At 36.5% G+C, this 25,505-nt stretch overlaps 1 protein-coding gene and 1 long non-coding RNA gene across 5 annotated transcripts in view; one reads left to right on the top strand and one right to left on the bottom strand.

Annotated features, from left to right (window-relative positions):
* SOX5 (SRY-box transcription factor 5) overlaps window positions 1-25,505 on the top strand; it is a 1,015,676-nt gene that overhangs the window by 447,413 nt on the left and 542,758 nt on the right. The window lies entirely within an intron of this gene.
* Window positions 15,621-25,505, bottom strand: part of LOC309812192 — a 50,431-nt gene continuing 40,546 nt past the window's right edge. For both annotated transcript variants that reach the window (XR_014295295.1, XR_014295296.1), the window contains exon 3: window positions 15,621-16,655. This is a non-coding gene — a long non-coding RNA (uncharacterized lncRNA). The remainder of the gene's footprint in view (window positions 16,656-25,505) is intronic.

Here is a 25,505-nt window from a genome sequence, read left to right on the forward strand (position 1 = left end):
ATCCTCAATTTTTTCAAACTCTGACATATCACTTATGCTAGTATGCACCTTCTCCCACTTAGGATTTTTTTTTTTTTTCTCTTCCTGGAGACTTCCTTTTCTGGACTCTTTTCTGACTGTTCTATTCTCATTGTTTTTTGGACTTGCTGCAGAGCTTATCAGGGTACATCCTCAAATAACTTACTAAGAAACTTCACATAAGACAAATATTTCTGAGACTTCACATGTCTAAAAATGATTTTACTTTGCTCATACACTTGACTTTTATAATTCTGTGGGATACAGAATTCCAAGTTCATAACCATTTCAGTTTTTCAAAATTTCACAAAAATATATCAAGGCAAGTAGTTTATTTAATTGATATTTTGCTTTTTTGTAATAATTTATTTATGTTTTGAATAATAAGACTAGATCGTCTATTCTGTAGGTCCTTTTATTGAGAATAGTAATGTCTTCTGGATTTGATAAATCTTCTTTGATTTCTGTCACTTTATTTTCTCTTTTTCTTGTGTATTAAACTTCTTGTATTGATTCTTCATGGGTTTTCTCTTATATATTCCATTTATATACTTGTTCAATTCAATCTCTAAGCTGATTCTTGGAGTTAAAAACAAATTCAGCCCATCCATTTTTAATTTTTACATATATTTTCTTCTTCTCTGATACTTCATTATTCATAGGATCTTATCATTTTATAAATTCAATGTCTTTTCAAGTCTCTCTGAAGATTTTGAGATTTATTTTTAAAAAATTTCTCTGCCCTGAATTATCTGTTTCCTCTAGAATATTTTTTTTTTTAATTTGATCGTTCTTTTTCAGGCTGCAAACTTTCCTCAAATGTTTGCTGATTCTTAATTACCTATATAAAATTGTAAAGAGGAGAAGTAGAATCAGGTCTACATCTGGACAGTGCTTGTTAATAAGCAAAGCTTCACTTAAAGGCGTGGTCAGGAGACCAGCCACAATTCTTGTCTCCTCAGTCCTTCATATCAGAGAGGTCTTTTCTTATAGGATTGTCAATCTCATTAGCAAAATCTCTTCTTTTTTTAAAAAATGGGATTTTTCTATGTTGCTGAATTCAGGTAATATGCACACAGGGATGAAGCTAGTGAGTGGGGTTTTGATTCCCTTAACTGTCAAGTTTTTCCATTTCACCTTCCCTTCCTGCTCTCCAAGTTGGCTAGAATTTCCACATCCTGAACCTTCCTGAAGTGTATCAGGGTACCTAGTACATTGTCAGTCATTTGTAGCCCCTCCCCAAATCTTCCGGGTTGCAGAGTTTTTCTCTGTTCTACTTCATCATTCTTTCTTCCACACCTTTTCATTGTCCAGTAATCTGTTGAAAATTCTTCTCCGCTGATCATTTCATCCCATCTTTTTTATTGCTGTTTTTTTATCTCTTTATACTTTATTATTCTACCTAGAAGATTGGAGAGGAGCGCCCACAATCCTAAATCAGAAGCCCTGCATACAACGGTGTAGTAATAAAAATTTTATATTGTTTATAATTATTTGAGCCAAAGATCTAACTTTGTATTACATACCAAAACAGAGTATTTTCGTATAGTTAAATATATATTATTTTTCTCAGAAATGCAACCCTAAAAATAATAAAACAAAGAACGATAGTATTTAATTTGTTCTGAACGTCACGAAGGATGTTTATCATTTTAAAATATCACTTTACCTTATGATACTTGAGTTACCAAATAACAACCCAGTTGTATCAATCTGTACTTTTACTTCTGGATTTTTAGTAATTTACACACAGTTTTAAATATCTGACTTGATTATTTTTTCTTCCAAGGTAGATGTATTGAGTATTTATATATTTGAATACATATTATTTTATTAGAAATTACTCCTGTTTGAGTTGTCCTGTAAATTACAGCTAGGACATTATATTGATTTTGTTGAAATCAGCATCTGAGTAGTTTAAATTATTTATGACTTTCATTTCAGAAGAATAAGGGGACAATAAGAATATTTAAAAATGTTTTTCGGTTCTAATAAGATTGAGAAACACTAATGTAAATCATTGAAATCAATTTTTTTAAATTATTTTTTAAAGTTCTTTCCATTGATGCTTTTTAAAAACAATGATTCAGGAATAAGTACCGGGAAGTGTTCTATATTCCTGCACATGATAGTAAATCAGCTACATTCTATCTGCCTGTTCTCTACTCGATGAAGTCTTACTTGGATGTTCTCCAACAGAGGCCAGCAAACCTTTTTTGTAAAGGGCCAGAGAGTAGACCTTTAGGCTTCAAGCACTAGATTGTCTTTGTTGCACCTACTGAACTCTGCCATCGTGACATGAAAGTAGCCACACGCAATTCACAAACAGTGTGGTTGTGTTCCAATAAAACTTTATTTACAAAATTAAATGGCAGGCTGAATTGGGCATACAGGCTATGGTTTGCCAATCACTGATTTTTGTGATTATCACATCTTTCCATTTCAGTGGACTGTCATCTGTGATGATGTTATCCATTCCAATGGCAAAACCGCTTAAACATCTTGAAATATTTGCCTGAATTTTGGTAGTTGAGCCATGGTAAAAATGGCTTTAGAGGTTCCTTCTTCCCTAATTGGCTGTTTGTTGTGATGATTGATAAGCCTAGCTACTTTATATACATAGAAAGAAAAACACTACTGTTAATCTTGTACCATTCTTGGTGATGGCAAAACTCTTTACAAAAGCTGAAGCAAATAGGGGTTGTTCCATTAAAAAGGAATGTAGAGAGTGGAAAATATCTACAGTGGATTAACCTAAAATAATTAAAGGTCAAGGAAAAATAATTTATGAGTAATGATTGAAGTTGTGATTAGTAAAGAAAGAAGGACGCTTTTGAGGGCCTCCTATGAGTCATCACATATTTGAAGAATTACCATGAAGAAGAATTCTAAGGTTTAATGTTAGTTTTTTTTTTTTTTTCAACTTTGAGATTTTCAACAAGAAAAGCTTTTTTAAGAAAACCCACTTGATTAGAGGTTTACATATGAGAAACATCATGGCTGTGAGAATCAGTAGATTTCACAATTCAGTCTACAATCTGAATTATTGGAACTTCCAACTTAAAAATGTGTAGATTCAATAAACATTGATTTTGAGCTAAACCAGACAGATAACAGATTTGTGTCTCAGTGATCCAGACAGGTTTTTTAGGCATTAAAACAACTGATATATTAATATCTTACAATGCTCTTATTAGTGATACTAATATATGACTTTTATTTCTGGTAATTGTTTTAGTTAGACCCTGGTAAGACCCAGGAGCTGAAGGTGTTGGCTGGTCTAATACATCACTCATAGGCTACACTGTACACACTCTTTATCCCTGCAGCACAAACATAGGTTGTGACTGTCAACTTTGCTCTTTGATAGATGTTATCTAATGTCTAAAATATTCTGTGGAGACTTTTCTAGATTTCTCTTGGTAACTTCAAGTTTAGAAATGTGATTTGTTTAATGTAGGCTTCTCAACTCGGGGTAATTTTAACCCCAGGGGATGTTGGGCAATGTCTAGAGACATTTTTGCTTGTCACGATCTGGGGATGCTGTTGGCATCTAGTGAAGTAGAAACCTAGGGTGCTGCTAAACTTCCTACACAGTGCAGCAGTCTTCCATAATAAAGACTTATCTGACCCAAACTGTCAATAATGCTGAGGTTGAGAAACTCTGACTTAGTGTAAAATTTGGGAAATAGGCCTTCAGGCCTGTTTAAATTAAATTCTCATCAGTCAGGTACTTTATGTCTTCTTTATGGAGATATTTGAAAATGCAGCATTTTCTTTTATATATTTGAATCATAGGGGAATCATTGGTTGTCAGTGTTTCTTCCCAGATCAATCATCCATTTGTTTATCAAATATTTAATAAGCCCTTGATGCGGGGCCTAGGCTGACTCTACAAAATTGATAAGAGAAGGCCTTAGCTGAGATTACTGTTAGGCTATTAACATGGTCCTGAGACCAATTCCAATGTGGGGAAGGGGGTTTCCCCGCACTTTCAGCAAGCAGTTCTCGGATAGCAGCAGGGCGTTTGAGAAGTCACCTACATTATGACATGATCTGTCTGGAGATAGCATCGGACTCCATAGGTTAAGGGTTCAGTTCTACAAGACTGCTCCTCAACCCCCACTTCAGATGCCAGTCTCAAGCCAAATTTATCACCTGCGCTTCTGATCGACTGACTGTATAGATTGGAGGTTTTCGAGACCCCGGTCTTGGGCTCCATCAATTTGCTAGAGCAGCTCACAGAACTCAGAGAAACATTTTACATACTAGATCACTAGTTTATTATAAAAGGATGTAAGTCAGGAGCAGCCAGATGAAAGAGATGGATAGGGCTCTGCAGGTGTGTCACTCTCCCAGCACCTCTACATGTTCACCAACCCAGAAGCTCTCAGCACCCCATCCTTTTGGGTTTTTATGGAGGCTTCATTACATAAGAAGGATTGATTGAATCCTTGGCAGTTGGCGATTGATTCCCTCTCCAACCCCTTAACGCTCTAATCATGTGGTTGGCTCCTCTGGTGGCCAGCCCCATCCCTAACCTTCTTCCCCGACGTCACCTCATTAACATAACAGAAGACACCTTGATCACTCTCAACACTTAGGAAATTCCAAGGGTTTTGGGAGCCTGAGTCAGGAAGACCAAATATATAGTTTTCTTTTAAATCACAATATCGCAGCCATTATGGTGCCATAATGCTTCAACAACAATTGTTGTTGTTCTCTATCACTTTTGTAATGTTTTGTTACATGATAGCAAATCTTTGGGCTTTATTAAAAGCAAGGATAGGCTTGTCGTGAATTTTGGGGAGCTTTATTTGCGTTGGCAAGAGGATGGGGCAAGATAGTTGATTTACAGAATCTTTAGTTTTGTGTCTTTGCGTAAGTAATCCATAGACCAAACCAGTTGAAGAACCGTTGATGAGTGTTGATACCTCTTATAGGCAGAGGGATGAAGTTGATGACTTTTATAAGTTTCTTTCAGAAATGTGAACATCATTATTTCCAAATGTATCATCAGACAAAAATTTCAGTGAGATTAGCATTAAAGTAAATTTGTGTTATAGCATATTTGAACTTATGGATGTATGTTTTCCAAGAAGTCTGCTTCTGCCTTTACTTTTTTGGAAATTAGAACATGGACTGTAGGCTTAGTTTCCGAATATGGATTTTAAAATAATAGTTTTTTTTAAATAACCAGAAATACTTTCAACATCTAATATTATTAAAATATTTTACCATTAGTTCTGTCGAAGTGATTTTTGTTTTGTTGCTGTTTGAAACTAATTTTCTTCTTCGTGCTATTAAGTTAGAAAAAAAAAAACCACCTATAAAGAGACCAATCTATTTTTACTGTGTAATGATCCCCCTAGTGGATATGAGAAGCAGCTAGATTCAGGATTTGCATAAAGAAGCAGGTGATTGTGGGTGAGACTTCCCTACTTGTTTCTCACTTTCAGAAGTGTTTTACCAGATCAGGACTGTCTCTGCTATTTTTAATAAAGGAACTCCCGGTGATTAAATTGACTGTTTAGAAAGCCTTAAAGAGGCAGAAAGTGGTAGAAGTGCATAATTCTTCAAAATTAGAAAAAGATGAATATCTTAAACAAAAGCTGGAGTTATGCTTTTGTAGTTTTTCAGAACACTACATAAAGAAAAGGATTTTACCCATTATTCTGTGTTCTTTCATTTGAACTGGCTCACTATTTCCAAGTAGTCATAATGCAGCCTGGTGCTGCTATGTATGTGAGCTGGAGTTAGATTTTTTAAAGCAAGAATAAATGTGAAGGAAAATTGAAAATATAAAAATTGGTTACTTACAATGAAAGTGCTGTTTAAAGTCATACTGTCAGAGTAAGATGTTTAAGGCAACTATTTGTAGTAGCAATATAATAAAACTTTCAAAGTAAAGATTCCTTTTGATTGAGTAAAATGTTATTGTAATATTAAACCTACAGGTTTCAAATATGAAACACTGGAAATAGGAACAAGAGAATAGAGATAAATGACCTGTAAGGCAGAGAAAACTTAAAATATTGCTAGCTCAAAGAGCTTTACCGTGTTCAAGTAAAAATAATGTTAATGTAGACCATATAATGAATCCAATGTCAATAGAACATTATATTGCCTGAGCAAACAGTGCCATTACTACTCTCCCTATAATACCTTGCTGGCTTATGGAACTGCTACTGCTCTGAGAAGGGTAATATTTAAGGAGGAAAATAGCCTATTTCTTTGTAAAGGCTTCAACAGCAGTAGAGGATAGTACTCTGTTAAATAAGACGCATTTTGCAAATGCAGTGTGTCAAAAAGGCATGTTTGATAATCACTTTCTATCATAAAAGCTGTGTAAAATATAGAGCAAATGTGTATGCTGTTTGTGTAAACGCAATCGTCTTATTTTGTAATGGCCATCAGTAATGTGATTTTAAACTTTTAATTTTAGTTTTTTAATGTTAGAAAGATACCTGTAGAACAGATAACTAAACCGCTAACTTGCTGACAGAAGTGAAGGATACAGTGTGTGTGATATAGTACAATAAATGACATATAACATCATTCAGGTAATGAGAAGTTCTACAAGTTTTGCTTGATTATTGAAAAGAAAACCACAGTTTTCAGTGATTAACATTCTTTGATGACGGTAATGATGATGCATGAATTGGATGAGAAGATAGGAAACGAGAAGATAAAAGGGTGGAAAATCTATAATTAACAAAAACCATACACAAACAATAATTAGTGTAAGTGAAATATATTTCTGCAGAATAAAAATGGAACAAAATGAACAATGAAAATCGTAGACAATTAGGGTGGATGCAGCTTGGATCATAGAAATGGTGAAAGGCAAAAGATAATGTAATACAACTTGTACAGAGAAACAATGGAAATCTGTTCAAAAACTCTTTTAAAAGGCCTCCCCCTCACACATAATGTATCCTATTCTGCCTTTTCATTAGCATGTTTTCTTTAATGTTTTTAACTTAAAAGATGCCTGAGGAAAATAAACACTTGGCTTGATTTTAAAACTTTATTTGTAGCTCTGCTGCATCATATTTGGAATAAGCCTGTTATATGGATTTACTTAAACATTCACTGGGCTTTGCTTTTGAGTGGCCTGCTGGTCCAAACTGCCTGATATTTGAATGTTACCATAGTGATGAGTAGTGGACACTGTCATCTTTCTCTTTTTAATTAAGGAACAGATGCAGGTAATGCTGATCTCTCAGTGACCCTCTTTAAGCTGGCATCAACACATTGATTGTTTCAATTCTTTTCTCTCCCCTGCAATCTTAGCTTTGTCCTTTCTTCATATCAAGGTCTTCATCCTCTTAGGTTAAAGATGCAGGAATTCCTTTTAAACCCTTCCTTTGGGAGCTTTATCTTAGAAGGAGTAAAACACACTTCCACTGAACACCAATGAAACACTAATGCATTTTTTTTCTCAACAAGAAACCCTGGCCTTTTCCACTTTAAAATTCAGTAATGTGTGAGTGGTAGTTTGTTAAAATTCTGTAGAACCGACGAAGGCCATAAATGTTTCCACTTCTACAACTTTTTTGAGAAAACAAAATGCCCTTTCCTATTTAGTGTATTTACCAACAAAGTACATTTGGAAGGTTTAAATAGTGTTATCAATGCAATCATTCTTCCTTGGGCTATAATCTCCTAAACTTCACTTATACCAAGGTACATGCATGGCACTGTTTTAGATTTTTTTTTTTTCCAAATAAGAAGAGTTGATGCCCTAAAGATGCTCGCAGTTTGTTTGTATGTGAGGCAAGCAGTAATGAGTATTTTAACCCAGTCATAACATGCTCTGGTGGAAGAAACAATATTTGCCTGGGGCGATTAGAGGAGATTACTAGGTACCCAGTAGTTAGAGATTCAGGCATGGTGCAGAGGAATAGCATATATATAAAATGCTTGCCGTAACCAATTTTCATTTCTTCTACTTAGGTTTGTTAATGTTAACTCAATACTTGTATGGTTCTTCATTATCTCACCTCAATTTTGTGGCAATTTTGTGGCAATTTTGTCTCATTTGATGTTTGTATTAGATTTCATTGATGTTGGAGACTAGCTAATCAAATTTATTATCCCTTTTAGGGTATCTCTAATTTCTTTTATGCATGTTAAATAACATGGATTCCAATGCATTTTTCTTTTTATTTTGAACCCTTTTGGCTTTACTTGTCTTTGTTATCTTTAGGCAAATACATTTTCATGGATTATTTCACATTTTACATTGCATCTAGAGGCCATTATGTACTTCTGAATATTTTCCCAATAGAATAGATGGTCTGTAAGTATGCACAATCGCATTTATTTACACAGTTTTCAAATAGTAACTAAAGGAGGTACTTCTTTTTTTCAAATCAACTTTATTGAAGCTCAATTTATATTTAATTAACTGTACCCATTTATAGTATATGATTCAATAAATTTTGACAGATGTATATACCCATGAAATCACTATCACAGCCAAGTTACAGAGCATTTCCATCCTCCCAAATTTGCTGATGACCCTTTGTAGTCAGTTTTTTCCTTTACCTCTGGCCCCAGACAGTTGTTCATCTGCTTTCTCTCGATCTTTGCCTTTCCTGGAATTTCAAAAAAATGGAATCATACAGCATGTACTCTTTTGTGTCTGTCCTTTCACCTAGCATGTTTTTGAGATTCAACACATTATTGTATGTATCAATAGTTTATTCCTCTTTATTGTGGATTTCATTGTTTGGATTATATCACATTTTGTTTATCCCTTCATCTGATGATGAACATTGGGGTTTGTTTTTTTATTTCATTTTTTAGTAATTCTGAATAAAAATGCTGTATATGTTTGTGTGCAAGTTTTTGTCTGACATATATTTCATTTCTCTTGGGCAATTACATAGGAATGGAATGCTCAGTCATATAATTAGCATATATATATATAAAACAGGCAATGTTCCAAAGTAGATGTGACATTTTTATACTTCCAACAGCAATATGTGAGTGTTCCGGTTACTCCATATCTTCACCAACACTCAGCATTGTCAGTCTTTTAAATTGTAGTTATTTAAATATGTATAAAGTGGTCTCTCACTGTGCTTTTAATTTATATTCCCCTAATGCCTAGTGAAGTTGATTGTCTTTTTGTGAGCTAATTGGTCGTTCGTATATCTTTTTGATGAAAAAGTCTGTTCAAATACTTTGCGCATTTTTATTTTTTTTAATTAAAAAAATATTTATTTATTTAATTTATTTATTTTGGCTGCGCCGGGTCTTAGTTGCGGCGCATAGGATCTTTTTTTAGTTGGGATATGCGGGCTTCTTAGTTGCGGCAGGCATGGCGGCATCTAGTTCCCTGACCAGGGTTGGAACCCGGGCCCCCTGCGTTGGGAGTGCGGAGTCTTACCAGGAAAGTCCCACTTTGCCCATTTTTAAGTTGGATTGTTTGTTTAATTATTGGCTTGTAAAAGGTTTTATGTTTTTCTGGATACAAGTTGTTTGTCGGATACTTGCATTACAAATACAATCTCCTATGTTTTGCTTGTCTTTTAAACATTGTCTTTTTAAGTGCAAATCTTTGATTTTTTATAAAATCTCATTCTTACCGGTTTTTTTCTTTTATAGTTTATACTTTTTATCTCTTATTTGAGAAATCTTTGCCCATCCCAAGGGCAAAGGTTTGCTCTTGTTCCTTTTAACACTTTTAAGATTAAGAAGGAAGCAGTAGTGTGGTGGACTAATCGTTTTTCTTACCAATGGAGGATATTCTCAACTAATAAGGAAAAGAATGAAACATGATTTCCTAAATTGTGAAAAAAGGGAGGTACTTCTTGAATTGTTTATGATTGAAGTAAAGCTTCTTTCTTCCTTTTTGTCTTGGAGCAAAACTTATTTTGAATGCTTTTCCTATGAGGACATTCTCTTTAATTTACATACTCTGAATATAGTAACATTAAATGATCAAGTCATTGATGAGAAAAATCACTGTAAAGGATACTTTTATCCTTTAAAGTGAGGAAATATTTGAGGAAATAGTTCATATTCTTTATGTGCAAACTGAAATGATATGAAATTGTATTATATTTTACCGTCTTTAGTTTACTGCTTACAGATTTGTTATGGTTTCATCTCAATATTTTAAAAAGCAAAATGGGATTAAATCATTTACTTATTTTTTTTCCAACAAGGGCTGATAGTATAAACTCTAAATAAGTGTGCTTTAGGGGCGAGTTCGTCTTTGACATGGCAAATAAAGTAACATAGAGGCATTGGGATGAATTTATCAGCTACCAAAAATGTAACTGATGTTATGCGAAGGGCCAAACTAATGGCTACCTTCACTCTGCAGTGAATAATAGACAGTGTCTCTTTTTCTTAGTAGTAAACCATTCTAAAGTTAGTGATCGGAACAACTCAAAATAATAAGTCACATCTGACTGGACTATGTATGGCTTGAGTGAAATAATAGCAATCTGAGATTTTACTTATTGATGATCAAGGCCCTCACTTCTATGGCTATTCTGGAATAAAGCAATTGTACCTAAAACCCAACTGTTACTTTGGGACATAATATTGTCTCAAGATAGGCCAGTGCTCTGAATTAATCTGCATTCATCTACAAAGAGTTCTTTTGGTGGAGACATTTCTGAAAGGGTCCTGCTCCTGGCACTGCTTACTGGTTTATGTTGATGGTATATTAGAATGGTAGATATTGCATCATCTTGAGCTATGTGTTAACAATTGTTTGCAGTGACACTGCATCAGGAGTAATGATGATGATGTCAGTAAGCATGCTCTATGTATCTTACATAGCTCTATGTATCTTATGTTATTTAAATTTTCTTTAAAAATCACTACTTTAGTGGAACTTTTTCAGTCTTCTTTTTTTTTTTTTTTTTTTTTTTTTGCGGTATGTGGGACCCTCACTGTTGTGGCCTCTCCCATTGTGGAGCACAGGCTCCGGACACGCAGGCTCAACGGCCATGGTTCACGGGCCTAGCCGCTCCGTGGCATGTGGGATCTTCCCGGACTGGGGCACGAACCCGTGTCCCCTGCATCGGCAGACGGACTCTCAACCACCAGGGAAGCCCCCCAGTGTCTTCTTAAATTAAATCTATAAAGTCTCTGGATTGTATGATCTCCTAAATATGTGCATTTGGTTTCCCAGAAGTTATCTTTAGAATATAAAAGTATCCTTTACAGTGAGCAAATTTTTTCTTGGCTTTTGGATCAATACAATCCGTAGATGATGTTTCCTACTGCTTAGAATAAATAATCAGTTGAAGCTAACAGTGGTCATTTCAGTATAGAATTTGTGAATTCACTTTATTGTGATAATCTTTGCTAATTTCTCTATTTCTCAACACATTGGTTTTCCAATTTTGGTATTAATGTACATTCAGTAAACTTTCTTGTGTGTATGTTCACAATGAACCTACCAAAACCACAGATAAAATTTTATTCACTATTTCTATTAGGATGCATGTGAAATTATAACATTTAAAAAATAAAGAGATTCAAAATTTGGTTGCAAGATAGAGACTCAGATTTTTTTTGTACCCTCTTTACTTTTTCTTGAAAAACAATATTTGCAACAGTTTTATTCCTTCCAGCTTTAAACCTCCAAGACTTTCCTTAATGATTTTTTTCTCATCAGAAGACACATATGCTGGCTATGAAAGAAAACACTGGCATTCTTTCTCCAGAAGAAGATAATGTTAATGAGCTTCGATAAGATCATAACTCCACTACATCTTGCACATAGTTTTTTTATCCCATATTTGAGAAATACTACTTAAATCATCATTCACAGCATAACTTCAATGCAGAAGATTGGCTTGTTCCTATGATGTTATATAAAGGTCCATGCACAATTCTTTCATAAGTTAGGCTATTTTATAATGCTTTTATACTTTATTCTTTATAGTTCAAGTGAGAATTAAGATAATGACATTGAAGGAAAAATTATTATTGAAGATTTTTGAGTTCCTAAAAACGAAGAAGGCTGAATAATTTATAAAATGTAAAGCAAAGATATTAGCATTTTCTCAACAAAAAAACCCCACATAGCTGCTTAGATAACACCAACAATTTACTCTTAATGCTTCTTTATTTATTCCTTGTATATGAACCTCTTATACAACTTATAACAGTTAGAGGCCTACTTTAATTTGCTTTGCAATTTGAACTTGGCAATAGCAGTGTGTATCTATTATGGATCCTTGGAGAAGCCTCTTGGGTTCAACCCAAGGCTGTTCTCTCTCCTTCACATCCTCACCCTTCCTATGTTAGCCAGGCCTATTAGTCAGGGATTTCATTTTACCACCTCAAAACTGCTAAGGCAACCTTGTCATTGTAATTTTCACGCCCTTTCTTTTTCTTTGTTCTATATGTCAGTGAAATCTTATCTCCACAGTCTTCTGTCATAGGTTAATAGCTTGGAACAAAGTTCAATTAGAGTTTCTAGCATAATAAAACAAATGCACAGATGAAAAAATTAGTAGCCACTGCCCTTTCCTGTACTTTATTCAAGGGCTCTTTGTTGAATTTTGCCCATCGGTGAAACTGAATTAGTGGATTTGCTGGGATATTGTCAAATGTGTGTATACCCATAGATTTTGGAGACTTTAATGCAACTGTGTTCTAGATGTCTGTCCTGGTGACATTGGAGTGCCCTAGAAATGTTCCTGATGTAAATTTTATTCTCTCAATGGTGTGGTATTTAAGCATATTGTTAAATCCAAAAGCTCTAAATAATGTATGGAAATTTAACATCCGAACATTATCTTAACGTCTTTAACCTTTTTGAAAAGGATTATTGGTTCATTTCCATATATGGCAGTTAGTCGATTAAAATCACCTTTGCTAACAGGTTAACGTCATGGGTCATTGTACTTATGCTCCTCATGCTGCTGTCTGCTCAAGGTGATTTGGAAATTATGTGGCAGAGAAATTTTCCAAAGAAATAAATGGTAATAGTGCAAATTTACCAGCTGGATTATCTGAGAAGAAATATACTGACACCATTGAACATCATCAACAATTCCACTGCCATCACTTCCTCCTCCTGTACTCAATGAGCTGTTAAAAGACACAATTTGTTGAACCATGTAGCTAACAAGAAATAAATAACATGCAGCAGGTGCTACATGGGAAGGCACTGAGTGTTATTGTACTAACTGTGCCTGATTAATTCTAGCCAAAACAACAATTCTGTATTCAGTAAAGGAGAAGAACAGATAATTTAATGGAGATTTGGAGCCTAGTTGTTTGTAATGTCGGGGTTATGCTTGGAAAATAGAACCAAGTGAGAGACATGGCAGGAGGAAATCCTTGGCTGCAGAAAACTTATCCTCAACTCACAAGAATCCAGTTCGATGGAAGATAATGGTATGCAGATGATTTAAAACATTGGATAATCCAAGTTGTTTGCTGTACGTTTTTTAGAAGAACTATGGGATTATTTTGGCATGGATCTACCCTCTACATTCATACTTCTTTTAAATTGATGTTAAAAGTAACTTTCGTTCCCTAAGCATGTCATACCGATTTATACTAAAGGAACGTGAAGAGCACAGCATAGTAAAGGGGAAGAAAGCCAGAAGTAACGTTTGCCATTCATAATCTGCAGAAGGAATAGAGGTTTTGAATGATATAGGTATTTGTTTTATCTCTTGTACCAATGAGCTGATGTATATTGTTTTGATCATTCATTTACTCAATAATTACTAATTACTATTTATTACAATTAGCATCTACTGTATGTCTGGAACTGTGGACAGAGCAAAACAAAAGACAAATGAGGTCCTGCTTGTGTAGTGACTGTATTCTATTGGGGGAAGTAGACAATTATTAAGTTACAAAGGGTAATTACACATTGAAATGAGTGTGAATTATGAAGGAAATAAAGAGGATGCAGACACTTGGAGAGCACTTCTATAGGAGGTTTTCCTTTGAGAGTTGAGCTGAAGGATGGGAATGGGTCAGAAATTGCAGAAATCGTAGAGGAAGGTTTTCCTTGACAAGGAACAGCAAGGTAGATGTCTTGGAGAGGAGCAAAATATTGCCAAGTTCAAGAAGCAGGAAAGAAGCTGGTGTAGTTAGAGCAACATAGCTGGTGTGGAGTGTAATTTTAGAAGATAAAATTGGAGAGGTAGGCAAGAGCCAGATCAGGGGAGGGCCTCTTAGGCAGTGACTCAAAGCTTAGTTTTCATTCTGAGAGTAATAGATCCTACTGAAGGATTTTAAGAAGGCAGTGACTGAAGCTAATTGATTTCTTTGAAAAAGATCACTGGGCTATCTGTGGAAAAGGGGTTGGAGAGAGGAAGAGTAGAATGGAAGGATTCCTTGGGAGGTTATTGCAATAGAATTGATAAATTTTAGACTAGGATGGTGATTGCAGAGGTGAAGAAAAATGTGGGGGTTAATGCATACTGCGGAGGTTAAACTGACTTGACTTGCTAATAAGCAGGATGAAAAAGGAAAAAAGGTCAGTACTGACTCCATATGTTTGAACTGGGCTCTGGGTAGATGCAGATGACATTTAGTGAGAGGGGGAGAGCTGGGAAAGTCCAGATTTGAAAAAATCAAGAGTTCTGGGAGTTTTGTTTGGATTTTTTAAATGCGCAAATACAATTCTATATTGAAGCAGATATATCAAATAGATTAGTTATATAAGAGTCCAGAGATTGGAGGAAACTTCTGGGTTAGAGATATAAACTTGTTCCTCGTCAGCATATAAAAATGGCATCTGGGCCTCCCTGGTGGCGCAGTGGTTGAGAGTCCGTCTGCCGATGCAGGGGATACGGGTTCGTGCCCCGGTCTGGGAGGATCCCATATGCCGCAGAGCGGCTGGGCCCGTGAGCCATGGCCGCTGGGCCTGCGCATCCGGAGCCTGTGCTCCGCAACGGGGGAGGCCACAACAGTGAGAGGCCCGCATACCGCAAAAAAAAAAAAAAAAAAAAAAAAAAAATGGCATCTAATGCCATTGGCTTTGATGGGATCACCTAAAGAGAGTGTAGATAAAGAAGAGGTCCAAGTACCTAGATTGAGGTACTCAACTTTTCAAGACTGAGTAATGGAATGAGACTGAGAAAGAAACAGCCAGGGACATAGGAGGAAGCCAGGAGAGGAGAAAGTGACAATGGTGTCAACGCTGCTGACTCTGGAAAAATGTGGTGATTTTTAACTTTGAAAAGAACCATTTCCATGCAATGGTGGGGAATGGGAGCAGATTGGAGTAAGTACATTTAAGAATTAGGTGGGAGACTTCCCTGGTGGTGCAGTGGTTAAGAATCTGCCTGCCAATGCAGGGGACACAGGTTCAAGCCCTGGTCTGGGAAAATCCCACATGCCACGGAGCAACTAAGCCCGTGCACCACAACTACTGAGCCTGCACTCTAGAGCCCGTGAGCCACAACTACTGAAGCCACGTGGCTAGAGCCTGTGCTCCACAACAAGAGAAGCCTCTGCAAGAAGAAGCCCGTGCACCGCAATGAAGAGTAGCCCCCGCTCGCCACAGCTAGAGAAAGCCCATGCGCAGCAATGAAGACCCAGTGCAGCCAAAAATAAACAATAAAGTAAATTAATAAATAAATAAATAAGAATGAGGTGGGTGGTTTGGAAGGGTAGACCTTGAGTTTAGAATTGTTATTCAAAAATTTGAGCTGTGAATGGGGAGGCTGAAAAAAGGATAATAGTGGGAGTTCAAGCGAAGTTTTATTTGTTTATTTTTTAAGATGGGAAATGCCAGAATATGTTTGATATTCTAATACCCACAGTCCAATGAAAAGGGAGAGATTGTAGATGCAGGAAATGGGAGCAAGAACTGAAGTAGAGAAGTATTTTAAAACAACTATGAGATTCTAAGTTCCATGAACTGCATTTGTGCATCTGCATTACACTTAATCTGACATAATATCATTATCATCATAGAATAGTAGGGTTGGAATGTACCTTTAGAGCTCATCATAAGAAAATTTCTCATTTTACAACTAGCCAAATGAAGGTCTCAATAAAAGGGTGAGATTTACACCTTGTCTCACGGCTAATTAATGAATCAGGGAGTGTCCATTTAGCACTACTTGTTGATACAGGGGGTGTGTAGGGAGGAGCAAGCCATTTCCTACTTGATGTCATAACCAGTGCATTTGCATCCATGAGACCACCTAGTACTTTGTAAGCAAATCACTAGGTAGGCTCAGGTTGAGAGGTAGTTAACTTTAGTATAAGGTGCCTTATGTCACCCAGTCTTCTCTTCACAACTGAAGCACTCATTCCCTCAGCTGCTGGAATTGCTGGCATCCAAAAATTCTCAACTGACTCACTTTCTGAGACTTGCTTCATCTGAAGAGAGCTACTTTGCCCCATGTCCCACCCTCTTCCTGTGGGCACCCTGCATCCAATGATTGGTTGGTGAAGTACTATAAAGGTTCAGCTCCTTCATCCCAATTTAGAAAAACTCTCAATTGCCACCAAAGACTCCTGTAGGAACTTCTGAGGCTTTTATTTGGATTATATTACAGTTTAGCTCCTCTCTATGACCAATCCTGTTGCCTCCCAGGTTGTTGATCCCAAGAGTACACCAAGTAATCTTCCTGCTTGAAAGTTTTCATCTCAGGATCTGCTTCCTCAAGGATCCTGACCTACAAAAGCCACAAAGGATATGATCAATAATTAAAACTCCAATACAACAATCTTGGGGTTAACAGATGCAGCTTAGATATTTTAAAAAGTCACAACTGTTACATAGATTATTTTAGAAAAGGCAATGACTGAAGTCAGACTCTATGTCAGGGTTATATTGGTGGAGAATTAACTCCATTTGGAATAAGACCCTAACTAGAGATTGGAAATTTGTGGGTATCAGGCTTTGGCCTAATAGAGAAATAGAAGATAAAAATTTTAGAAATTATCAGGGCCTCAGCTATGAATTCTATGTTCAGAAATGATTCCAGGATTAATAAAATAGCCTTTTGGTTGAGCATGAAACATGTTGAAACACAGTGAACAAGAAAACTGTACTTTGTGCAGGGCACATAGATACCCAGGGCTAACATAAGTCTGAGCATATGACCACATAGCTAATTCCAGAACTTTCCTTCTGGTGGCGATATGGCTCCTGGTTATTACTACTCTTGGTCAATGTGAGCTCAGGAGCTGGACATACCTGCCTCTTTAGGGAGAGGGATGTAGCAGAGAAAGGCTGGAGAAGGTGAAAGCTGAAAGTTCAAGGCTACCATATACATTTATGGGAAGAAAATTTGCCTTACTAAAGGAAATTTTGTTTTTATTCTCACATTTCTGGATTCCTTCTGATATCTAAGAATATTTAGTTTATCAAGGGAGTAGTAGCATTCAAATCCATTTTTTTGTAAGCACATTTCTTAAAACCTTCCCCTGATAATAAGTCCTGAAATTTACAGGGTAGAGCCCATTGGGGGATAAATGAATTCAGTATAAAAGGGTAAAATTAATGCCAATGTCTCAAACAATTGAAAACTCTGTGTATGTGTGTGTGTGTGTGTGTGCGCGTGTGCACGTGCACGTGTGTGTATGGTAGTATCCTAACAAATATTTCCAAAGCAGTCTTACCTCTGCAAAATTATAAGACTAAAAATAGAACACTGCCATTGGAAACCCCAAGAGCAGGATATTTGTAACATAGTACTCATGCTGAAAAGTACTAACGTGGTTGTTAATAGATCTAAGTGGTTAATAAGGAGATGAGCACTAACATCTTTTTAGTTAAGCCCTACCTGTAACCAATTTTGTTAGTAAGGAAGGTCTCATGATGATTTACAAAATTCACTGGCCACTACCTACTTCCAATAATTATCACAACTTTCCAGTGACTAAAGTTGTTGAAAAGAAAATAATGAAATTGGTGAAAATGGAAACAGAAGTTAATAGATATGGCATAGAATATTGTAGATTTTTAGAACTCAGTAAATGCTCCAAAATTATCTGAGAATGCTCCAAACTTCTCTAAAAATAACAGTGAGAATAGTTGAGTGGAATACAAATAAGTTCAGAAGTTTAAACATCATTGAATGTGAGATGGATTACAAAGTGGACTTTAGATTAAAAAAAAAAGACAAGGCATCATGGGATGAGATTTTTACAGATTATACTATAATCTTTAAAAATCTTTCATTATATTATAATGAAAGTTACTCCAGTTTATTCTTGGACAGCTTATTTCAAGACATACATCAAATGAGAGTGTGATAGTAGTGTATATCATGAAGTTGAAACATTTGGGTACTAATCATATAAATGAGGGAGGATTTTTCACATGGAACCTAATTCATTTTGGACTTGTTTTATTACTGGTTTAACTGCCTAAAAGATAACAGTAGTTCTGGGACAACTGAATATTCACATGCAAAAGAATGAATTTGACCCTTAACTGACACCATATAGGAAAACTGACTCCAAATTAATCAAAGACTTAAATATAAGAGCTCAAAAAGTATAAAACTACTAGAAGAAAACATAGGGGTAAATCTTCATGAGAATGAGTCAGGCAGTGGTGCTTTAGATATGACACCAAAAGCACAAGCTACTGAAGAAAAAATAGATAAATTGGATTTCATCAAAATTAAGAACTTTTTGCATTGAAGGGTATTTCAAGAGAATGAAAACAAAATCCATAGAATGGGAGAAAATATTTATAAATCATATATGATAACAGCCTAGTATCTAGAATATATAAAGAACTCTTGCTACTCTACAACTCAATTTAAAAATGGGCAAAGGACTTTAATAAACATTACACCAAAGAATGTTTACATATGTCTAACAAGTGTGTGAAAAAAATACTCAACATCATAAGGCATTAGGGAAGTGCAAGTCAAAACAATGAGGGACTTCCCTGGAGTCCCAGTGGTTAAGGTTGTGTGCCCCAATGCAGGGGGCCCAGGTTCGATCCCTGGTCAGGGAACTAGATCCCACATTTTTGATAGTACAAAAATATTGGAATCAAAGGGAGTCCAAAGCAGAAGAAAAGGAAGAAGCATCAGGAATCACCTGTCAGGAAAACTAAAATCTAGACTTCCTTTAAGTTTGAAAAACAAAAAAGACTAAGGGAGAGGACAAGTAGGCAAAGAAACTTCTCCAACATTATATAGGTGAGAAAGGAAGAGATCAACTACTTGAGGAAGATGATGTTATATTAACAGAGTTAAGAAAGAAAACTATTCAAATTCTGTTTCATTTAAGTATAAAATACAGTAATTGATAGATTTTTCCCCTTTCTCCTGCTTTTTTTGGAAGCCTGTTTTTTCCCTGGAATAATCAAGGAAGTCTCTCTCTCTCTCTGTAGTGTGTGTGTGTGTGTGTGTGTGTGTGTGTGTGTGTGTTGAGGCTGTAAATTATGAAGAATTAAAAGAGGATTTATCATGCACAGCCTTTACATTCAACACTATCATCACCAATCATTCTGGAAGGGAGACTGTACTTATAAATGATATTCTTGGGGAAACAAAGGAAAGGAGGAAGTAGCCAAGATCATTTTGAAGAAGTACAGATTTGCAAATGACTTTCTGTAAAATCTCATTACCTATTATAAAGCCAAAAAATTTAGACAGTATGGAATTGGCATTAAGTCTGTCCTATAGACCAGAGAGGGAAGAATTGAGAGTCCAGAAACAGTTAAATTCATATATGAAAGCACAGTACTTGATCGTGGTAGCATTAAAAATCGGTAGGGAAAGTATGGGCTCTTCAGTATACGGTGTTAGGACAATTGGTTATCCATATGGAAAAAAGTAAATTTAGATCCTAGTGACAGAATAAATTCCAGGTGGCTTTAAAATCTGAAAGTAAAAAGCAAAACTTAAAAAATTCTACAGTCAAAAATAAGAGTATTTTTATGACCTCAGGTTAAGGAAGGATTTCATAAAGGAAAAGATTAGTAAATTTGGCCTCAGTAAAACGGCATTTTCTATACATCAAAAGAGACTATTAAAAAAAACGAAAACCAAAACAGAAAAACAAGACACTGACAAGTGGAGCTATTGGAAAACCTATAGCCACCAAAGGATAAACTTTTAGAACTTCAGCAGTAGGAAAAAGGCAAACAACCTATATTAAAATGAGTAAAGGAAATAAACAGGCATTTTACAGAAGAAAAAATATAAATGTCAGAAAAAATGATCTACAACTTTACTAGTTGTGATAGAAATTCAAATTAAAATAATATACCGTTTCAATCCCATCAGATTGCCAAAAATGAATGACAGTACCAGTGTTGGTGAGGGTAAAGAGCAGTGGGAGCTCTCCTACAATTTTAGTGGCCGTGGTAATTGGTGTAGTCACTATGGAGAGCAATTTGGCAATATGCAATTGGACAGAAACGAACAATCAAAATACTTTTGAAGGACAAAAAATAAATTATAGGGTTTATTCATACAACAGTTAAAAGGAATGAATTAGGATAAGTATCAATATAGATAAATATGAAAATACATTCTTTCGAAATAATGAATCCTTTATGGACAAAATGGAGAAAGGTTGCTTTGAAAGTGTTGATTTTGGAACACACAGTTCAGTGACATTTTAACTGGTTGGATATCCCTAACTGCAAAGTATTGATTAGTGGATTGGGTAAGGTGTTATATCCATTAGCATTTTTGATAATTAACAAACCACCTAAAAACTCAGTATCTTAAAACGTCTGCCATTTTATTTAGCTCATGATTTGGTGGGTTGTCCGGGATGGTTGAGACTACTTGGATGGTTGGGGCCTCTTTCCATGTGGTCTTATATCTTCTAGGATGGGGTTCCCCAACGCCTGGGCCACGGACCGGTACCAGTCCGTGGCCTGTTAGGAACCAGGCTGCACAGCAGGAGGTGAGTGGCGGCCGAGCTAGCGAAGCTTCATCTGTATTTACAGCCGCTCCCCATCGCTCGCATTACCACCTGCGCTCCGCCTCCTGTCAGATCAGCGGTGGCATTAGATTCTCATAGGAGCGCGAACCCTACTGTGAACTGCGCATGCGAGGGATCTAGGTTGCGCGCTCCTTATGAGAATCTAAAGCCTGATGATCTGAGGGGCAGCTGAGGTGGTGGTGCTAGCGCTGGGGAGCGGCTGAAAATACAGGTTATCATTAGCAGAGAGGTTTGACTGCACGGAGACCATAATAAATCAGTTGTACACAGACTCGTATCAGAAACCTATCAGTGAGTGGCAAGTGAAAACAAGCTCAGGGCTCCCACTGACTCTGCATTATGGTGAGTTGTATAATTATTTCATTATATATTACAGTGAAAGAATAATAGAAATAAAGTACACAATAAATGTAATGCGCTTGAATCATCCTGAAACCATCCGCCTCCCCCCTCACCCCACTGGCTGGTCCATGGAAAAATTGTCTTCCATGAAACCGGTGCCTGGTGCCAGAAGAGGTTGCGGACCACTCTTCTAGGAGATTAGCACAGGCTTTACATGCCAATCTCTGGGTTCTAAAGACCAGCAAGTGAGGACATGTCCCAAAGAACAAGTGCGTACTTGGACCACAACTAATGTGCAGTGCTCGAAAGCAAGTAACATGGCAAAGCCCAGACTTAGGGCTTGAGAAATAGACTCCATGTCTTAACGAAGAGCTTTCTTTCTTTTTTTTTAACATCTTTTTTGGAGTATAATTGCTTTATAATGTTGTGTTAGTTTCTGCTGTATAACAAAGTGAATTAGCTATACGTATACATATACCAAGGAAGAGCTTTAAAGGTACATTGCAAAAGGGTATTTGTACAGGTATGGGAAGAATTTGTGGACATTTTTGCAATCTATTACAGGTGCCTTTATATAGGTATCTGAGCTTGGTCTATGAAACTTTTTTATCAGTTACTTGGGTAATGACCCTTAACTTAGGGCCAGCTCAAGATGCAGCTTTTAGTAGAATAGCTTTACCCCCATTTTTATTTATTTTTTATTTTTTTATTTTTTTGGTGTACGCGGGCCTCTCACTGTTGTGGCCTCTCCCACTGCGGAGCACAGGCTCTGGACGCACAGGCTCAGCGGCCATGGCTCACGGGCCTAGCCGGTCCGTGGCATGTGGGATCTTCCCGGACCGGGGCACAAACCCGTGTGCCCTGCATCGGCAGGCGGACTCTCAACCACTGCACCACCAGGGAAACCCTATCCCCATTTTTTATGCAGGACCATTACTTCTGACAACTTTCTGCCAGAAGAGACTGTGGGCTTTCTGGACCTGACCATCTCCCAGACCATCTCTGGAGTGGGATTTACTGGTGAAGCAGCCTACTTCAGGGGCTGCTGTGTAGTTCAGCCTCTACAGGTTAGGACAGACATAACTTCTCAGGACTGGATAAGAAATATAATCTTTTGCTTCCCTGATAATGTAGAGGCCCTATTTGTGAGGAGAGTTCCCCTTGGTGGGATCTTTAAAGTAGATCCAATAAGATAATTGAAAAAAAAAAAATCAGCAGCATTTGGCTCAGGCCTGGAAAGTAAATAAGTCCTTCTTTAGAGATTTATTCTTCTCCAGGATAACAGAAGGGAAAATGATGAATCAGAGAAATTCATCCACATTCACTTTCCTGTAACCTGAGAACTTTCTTCAGGAATAGAGATGGGATGAAGACCCAGGCCCTTGAGGTCCAATGGGCTTCCCTTCTTCTTTGGCACCAACATTCTAGGTGGTTGAAAGTATGTAGCAGTAACCAGCTAAGCAATAACCAAAATTAACTTCTAACTGTGATAAAAGATATTAGGGGGTGGGGGCGGTGAGGGCAGAGGGTGGAGGGAGCAGACCAGAAAGAGATATACCAAAACCTTAATAGTTACCCTCCACTTGGAAGCTAAGTAATGGATCATCAATATTTTCTTCTTTTTGTTTTCTGAAGTTTTCAATAGCTGTAATGAGCACATGTTATGTTAAAAAATCAGGGAGGAAAGAAACTTTCATAGAGCTAGGCTTTAAACCCAGGCCACAAACTGTACATTATTCACATTTATACCTCATACCTATTTTAATTCTATATAGATATGGTGGACTCTCTAAGTGCTTATTGAATGCATGTTAAAATTTTAGGGAGTTCAGGGGCTTCCCTGGTGGCACAGTGGTTAAGAATCTGCCTGCCAATGCAGGGGACACAGGTTCGAGCCCTGGTCCAGGAAGATCCCACATGCCACGGAGCAACTAGACCCGTTTGCCCCAACTACCGAGCCTGTGCTCTAGAGCCCGTGAGCCACAGCTATCGAGCCTGTGTGCCACAACTACTGAAGACTATGTGCCTAGAGCTTGTGCTCTGCAGCAAGAGGAGCGCTGCAATGAGAAGCCCGCACACCCCAACGAAGAGTAGCCCCCGCTCACCACAGCTAGAGAAAGCCCACACACAGCAATGAAGACCCAACGCAGCCAAAAATAAATAAAAATAAAATAAATAAATTAAATTTATTAAAAAAAAATATAGGGAGTTCAGTTTGGCTCACTATGTTAAAGAATTTTGTAGCATGTAAACTGGTTCCAAAATGAAGCCCTCTGTCAAGCGGTAATCTCCAGTCCCTGAAAGCATCCACACAAAAGCTGGAGTAAATAAGCAGTATTTTGGAAAGAGTTAACAGCCTGATTGCAGATTTTAGGGACGGTATCTCGGGGGAGCTTTCATTAAATGGATGAGTAGAATTTCAGTAGATGAAAAGAGAGAGAGGGTAGGTAGAAATGAAAGAATAGTTAGTAAAAATAAATGATTAGATAACTGCAAAAGCCCCCACCTCACAAGGATTTTAATATGTCACAGATTGAATGATTGGATTCTTTTCAAGAAAAATACTATATTTTCAATATTAGCATGGATTTTCTAGGTCTTAGTAAGTAATTTCTTCCACTTGCCTCTATCTCACCCTATTATGTGACTGTCTTATTAAAATTTATTATAAAATAGCATTCCCTATTCACTTTATACCTCTTTTTCTTTTGGGAATATCTAATTTTTATTTTTCCCTTTTAGAAACTTCTCTAATTTCAAATTTTCCCATAGTTTTAACCAGTAAAACACCACTGATACAGTGTATGATGAAAATATATCAGTTTTGTTACGATGTAGAATTATACTTCATTCATATTCTATATTCTCTTTATTGTGTGTCAGTTTAAATACAAGACTTGTGATGTTTAAAAACATCAGTACTTAGTGTGTATTCCTCTCAGAAGTCAAGCATCTCTGAAACACTGATTTCTTGTCAGGCAATGTCACAAAACAAGTTCATTTTTTGCATTGGTGAACAAAGAACCAAACTTAAGAATGCACTTGGTCTTTGTTCTTCCAAAGTTGTGTTCTGAATGACAATTAAAAGAAAGAAAGTCAAGAAAATATAGCAGCAGAACTCTTGCTCTCTGGAATGTTTTTCTGGTTCTTCCATAAGGTGTGGACAGTTCTCTGTCAACTTGCAGGCTTGAAAAACAAAAAGCAGTCCTGTTTGTCAGGTGTTCTGCAGCATCCCTCCCCCAATTCTCCCAAGTGCGCAGAGCTCTGGTTCAGATGTTTCAGTGTTATGTAATTTATTCTGTTTCTAAATGTCATTTCCCCACTATCTCATGATTTGCTTTCAGATTGGATGCCTACAGCACACCGCCAATTACCCTGAAAGTGCTTATGGCACAGATCTTGCTCTATCTTACATTGATAATGCATGGGTAAAACCAAGGTGTTAACAAGAGTAATGAAACTTTTATAGTAAAATATTCATGTATTTTGGATATATTTTAATCCAAATATTTTGATTTATCCAAATATTTGTCCAATATTTTGATATATTATTTTCATTGAGGGAACTTCTTGACCATACAGTTATTTTCTTACTGTTTGTATTTTCTTTATAGAGACTCATACTAATATATAATTTTATCGTTTCACTTATTGGTATTATATACGTCTCTTTGAGCTCCTGGAGTGATTCAGTCAGTGGTCTTTGACCCAACAGTAAGAGAGAAGTATTCTTCGTGGTCACATAAAAATGTAGTGAATGTGAGTTTATGCTTCCCTTTCATTAGCCAACTACCATTCATTCCGAAACGAGGTAAATGATTACTTTCACTGAGTTGAAAGTTAAGGATTTGGAAACTATACATTTGCTGTTCCCTTTAAAATCAAGATCTAAGTAAATGAAAAGTGGTGAAAAAAGATTTTAACAAGGCTTTTAATAAAAGTACATTTAAAAAAATGAGGTGGTCTCCATTTTCTGGGGATTTTAAGGTATTTTTTAATCATATATCATGATTCTGTTAAACATCTAAAATATTTAATCATTAAATGTGTGTTTTGAGCATACCTGTTTTTCACCCTTAAATTATTCTACCTGGTCTTATGTATCAGTTACTTTCATTGGAAGAAAAACTACACATATACTTTCCATTTTCTATATAATAGAGGTGGTTTAATAACTGCAAAAAGCCATTAGAGCTACCTTATGTTTATTATCCCAAAAGCTTGTGGAGAGCCAACTAACTTTCCAGAAATGAAGAAGG

The sequence above is a fragment of the Mesoplodon mirus genome (genome assembly GCF_964341445.2).
Source record: "Mesoplodon mirus genome assembly, chromosome: 11".
Taxonomy (NCBI): Eukaryota; Metazoa; Chordata; class Mammalia; order Artiodactyla; family Ziphiidae; genus Mesoplodon; species Mesoplodon mirus.